The 5,160-nt window shown below is 43.0% G+C and overlaps 1 non-coding gene across 1 annotated transcript; it reads left to right on the plus strand.

The window, feature by feature from the left end:
* The first annotated feature begins 2,030 nt into the window (after positions 1–2,030).
* On the plus strand, positions 2,031–2,104 carry TRNAN-GUU (transfer RNA asparagine (anticodon GUU)). The gene has a single exon. It is a non-coding gene; the product is annotated as a tRNA-Asn (tRNA).
* Positions 2,105–5,160: the final 3,056 nt, after the last annotated feature.

Consider the following 5,160-nt stretch of genomic DNA (forward strand, 5'->3'; position numbering starts at 1 on the left):
TAGACCATGACAACTATTTTGCCTTTTATACAAACTTGTTCTCATTTAGTGTAAAAACCCTCACTGGTATTTGAATTATCTTTAACAGCAAAGTGGCTAAGCTCAGACAAGGCCCCCTAAGAGGCGGTATTTCACCCTTAGGGACATTTCTTGCTCAATAGTGAGACAAGCAATCATCCTTGGTTTCGCTTTGACCAGCCACTGGCAGGTTTGTGCGCTATGGGACTTACTCCTCTTCTCCTGGCATTGCGCTGTGTGGCCAGGAGTAAACTCTGCTCTCTGACCGCTTCCTAAGGGGCCTACTTGCTATAACTTGGATTTGTACCGATGTAATTGAAAGGTTGTTGCTGAACCACGAAAGACACCGAAATTCTTGGCCTCCGGAGGAGGAGAACTCAATCCAGGCCCAGAGACGAGGCTTGATCACTCAGAGCTTTTGTATAATAAGGTTTTATTAAAGTATAAAAGAGATAGAGAAAGCTTCTGACATAGACATCAGAAATGGGCAGAAAGAGAACCCCCCTGCTAGTCTTTAGATGGACGGTATGTAGCTACTAGCAGTCTGCTAAGTAAAGAAAGGCAATGTCTCAAAACTCAGAGAATGGCTCCAGGTGAGTCATCCTGAGCCTTAAAATGATTGGTATTAATCTTGAAGAAAGGCAGATTTCCATACAAATATATAGTTTCATTAACACAGATTAGGAGAACAATGTATAACATACTGGTTTGTCAAGACAGTTCTGAGTCTAGGGTAAACACATAGTACATTAACATAGCTTAAGACAAACATTTCCATAAGAAAAATGCATTAATTAGTTCAAGGTTTGAGAAAAGTTAAGTTCAGGTGGAACCAGGTGTCATTATGGCAACACAGAATTTTAAGAGAAACCTCTTTTTAAATTTGTATGGAGAAGGGGGGAAAATGTAACATTAGTTTGTTTCCTCCTGCCCCTAAAAGGAGAGAGAAAAAATGTCTGACACTTGCAGCCTATTTCCTCCGTGTGGAGACCCCTGACCTTCCTGCCTGTTACCCTCTCAGTAATGAAGCCACAAAACAGCACTAACCACTATACAGTCAGGATGCGCCAGAGGCCCGCAGGTAATTTCTTTGACATAAACATATCCACATTATTTTTGCTGTTTAATTCTTAGACGCACATGCTCATGCTTTTCTCTCCTTCATGCCCTTCTCTGGTTCTGCCTCCCTATTCAGCTACTTAATAAAAACAATTTTCATCTCTCAGGATACGGCCTGTGCCTCACAGGCTTCCTGGGTTGTCTCATCCATGCTTTTGCCAGCTGCTCTCACACCTTTTCACGTTTCCTCTTTAGACCTGATCTCTTTCTTGCTGCAGCCAAACCGATCATATCTACTAAAGAGCTGACCAGAGGCGAAGATGGTCGAGAGCTGCTGCTGCTGCTAAGTCGCTTCAGTCGTGTCCGACTCTTTGCGACCCCACAGACGGCAGCCCACCAGGCTCCCCCATCCCTGGGGGTCTCCAGGCAAGAACAATGGAGTGGGTTGCCATTTCCTTCTCCAATGCATGAAAGTGAAAAGTGAAAGTGAAGTCGCTCAGCCGTGTCTGACTCTTAGCGACCCCATGGACTGCAGCCTACCAGGCTCCCGCGTCCATGGGATTTGCCAGGCAAGAGTACTGGAGTGGGGTGCCATTGCCTTCTCCTATGGTCGAGCGAACGCGGAGCAAACGCGGAGCCGTCACAGAGCCCACCGAGGGGTGGGGGCGGGAGTCAGCTTCCCTGGGGACCCCCTCGGCACCCCCTCGGCTCAGGCTCGGGGTGTCTCCGGGGCGCTGCATCTGCTGCCGGTGGGGAGCAAGGCGCGGCGGCGAAGCTCGGCTGCCCTTCTACTTTCGAGTTGGCCTGACGCCAGGCTTCCCCGCGGGAACGAGCACGCTACACCGACTCCACCTTTCTGGTTGTCTGAGGCTAGGAACCGGAGCCGCTGTCCTGCGAAAGGCGAGTGTCTGTTGCCGGAATGGAAGGACCAGTTACTCTTTAGCGCTCCTCGAGTCTCTGTGGCGCAATCGGTTAGCGCGTTCGGCTGTTAACCGAAAGGTTGGTGGTTCGAGCCCACCCAGGGACGACTAATCTACGATGTTTTTGGATATAGTTTAAGGGTTCACTCTTATTTCTGGTTATTAATTCATCCTTTCTACGTAAACATGGAGGAAGACCTCGCCTTCTTTACCCTTCTTGTCGCCGACGTCTTGTCCACAACAGAAGAACCTAAGTCAAGTTCACTACTGATCTTATCCTCACAAGAGAACCCCTGAAGCAAACAGGTCATTTGGAATCCAGGATTTCGCGAAAAGAGAGGAGAGTCAACATCTCATCGTTACCCTCTGAGTTCCTTTTAACAGTGAGGTTTCATCTATTGTTTGTACTAGTATTTATTGACCCCCGTTTACAGTAGGGTCCCCTGGTGGTCTGGGGACTAGGATTTGTCACTTTCACCGCTGTGGCCCAGGTTTGATTCCCAGTTAGGGAAGGTATGGTTTTTTTGAGGGCTTCCCAGATGGTGCTTGGGGTAAAGAACCCGCCTGCCTGCTGCAAGAGACATTGAGAGACGCGGGTTCGATCCCTGGCTTGGGGAATGGCAACTCACTCCGGTACTCTTGCCTGCAGAATCCCATTCACCGAGGAGCCTAGCGGACTACGGTCCATAGGTGTGAAAAGAGTCGAGCACGGGTGAAGTAATTTAGCAGGAGCAAGTCTTTGAAATTAATTTGCTTCTATGCTTTTATTATTACAAACAGTACTGCAGTCATAATTCTTGTACACAGGCATATGGATAGAGTGCCAGAAGGACAATTATTTTATAAGAACAATTGTTCTATAAGAGAGTTTACATGGTTTTACCTATGGTTCCATTCTCTAACCTTCCTTGGCTTATTAGCTATAACTCTTCTGTTGTTTCAGTGACTGCTTTAGGCTTTAAAGCAGACATCTGTAACTTACCACAGTTTGCCCTCAAGTGATCACACCTCTTCACATTTCTCCACTACCTGCCTTTATGCTATCATTGTCATGCATTTTACTTCACATGTATTATAAACCCCAAATCCAAAGTTATTACTTTTCTTTAAACTATCCCATATTTTTAAAGAGATTTTCTTGATAAGAAATGATCTTATGTATTTTCCATGCAGATACCATATTTTGTCTTTGATTCCTTTATGTACATCCAGAATTCTATCTGGTGCGGGTCTCCTTTTTCCTGAAGGACTCCTTTAACATTTCTTATGTTGTGGATCTTCTGGTGATGAAGTCTTTCAGCATTTGTATGTCTGTAAGTGACATTATTCATCATATCTTTTATTTTTGAAAGATATTTCATTAGGAAAGATTAATAGAATTCGATGTCGACTTTCTTTTCTCTCTCAGTCTTTAAAAGATGTTGCTCTACTGCCTTTATTTTTGTTTTCTAAATCTAGCACACCTTATTGCTTTGGCTGCTTTAGAGATTTTTTTCTTTTTCTATGAATTTAAGCTCTTTAATAGTAAAGTGCTAGGTGTGGTTGTTTCATATTCCTTGTGCTTTAGTGATGAGAGAGATGAAAACAGAGAACCCAGACATTTGGAAAAGGTTTCTTTCAGGTAGTCAGTGGAGTTCTGATATGAGCATGTTTGTGGAGAAATGCCTGAGACGAAAAAAAGAAACCTTGGAAAAGATCATGGGACAGTACCTTGTAGTCACATGGTATAGGCAATTGTACTTGCCTCCTTGGATCAGTGGCTTTATAATTCTCACTAAAATTAAATACTTTCTTTTTTCTTCAAAAATCATTCTGCTCTGTTCAGGAGTTTCAAACACTCCCATGTTAGGTCTCTTAAAATTGTCCTAACATTCAATGATGCTATGCATTAAATATTAAACTGTGATTTTCATTTCAGATGTTTTCAGTTAGTCATGTCTTTTTAATGCCATTTGGTGACTTTATTATATCAGAAGTTATAGTTTTTGTTCCTCTCTAAAGGTTTATTTTAGTCATTTTTATATGTTCCATGTTTCTACAATTCTTTGGACATATGTAATGCAGTCATGATAACTGTTGTAAAGTCCTCTCTGTTGATTTTAACATTATATCAGTTTTGGTTCAGTTTTGGTTCACTAACTATTCTTCTCCTTATGTCACATTTTCCTGCCTCTTTGCATGCCTGACATTCTTTCATTGGATGCCAGATATTGCCAAACTTTACCTTCCTACGTACCGATTATTTTGGTATTCCTATAAATCTTCTTGAATTTTGCTCTGGCATAGAATTAAGTGATGTGTAAACAGTTTGATTTCTTTGAATCTGGGTTTTATGATTTTTTTTAAGGTAAGTCACTCTAAGGCTGATTAATCCAAGGAGTAAGGCAGTCTTCTCTGCGTGTCCTTCTCACTGACCCTTGTGAGTAGTCCTGTATGGCTTGGGGAGTGAGTATAATTGCCTGTACCAGGTGAACACCAGGAACTGTCCCATGATCTTTTCCAAGGTTTCTTTTTTTATCTCGTGCATTTCTCCACAAACATGCTCATATCAGAACTCAGGTGACTTCCTGAAAGAAACGCTTTCCAAATGCCTGGGTTCATCTCTCTCATCACTAAATGTGTCCTATGAACTCTAGCTGCCTTGCTCTCCATGGACACTCAGCAGCATCTCCACAATCCAAGCAGTTGGCCTCAGATCCCCTCCTTGTGCTCAGCCTGGAAACTCTGAAAGCAGTAAGCTGGGCCCAAGGTAGGGCTTACCTTGTTTGTTTCTCATCTCTCACTGCCTGATTTCCAGTGTCTTGAAAACTGATATTTTATGCCTTTTATCTTTTCCTTTTTTGGGGGGACAGGGGAGAAGGCTAGGGTGAGTTTTGGGGCAGAAAGACCAGTCTTATTTCTGTCACTCCACCTTTACCAGAAGCTGAAGGCATCTCTTCATGTGTTCCCAGTTTGACTTCTGAAGGAGATGTACTATTTTTATAGACCAGTGTATTTGTCCAACTCTATGAAAAATCTTTTTTCTTCATATATTTTCTAATACAACAAGCTTTCTCTACATCTACCTGACACTCTTATAAGGGGTATTGGCCTCCTGACTCAACTAAGCAGGAGGTATGACAGACGGAAGGACAATGTAGACATTACTCAGAGATTCTGTATT

This window comes from Muntiacus reevesi, chromosome 1, assembly GCF_963930625.1.
Source record: "Muntiacus reevesi chromosome 1, mMunRee1.1, whole genome shotgun sequence".
NCBI classification, from domain to species: Eukaryota; Metazoa; Chordata; class Mammalia; order Artiodactyla; family Cervidae; genus Muntiacus; species Muntiacus reevesi.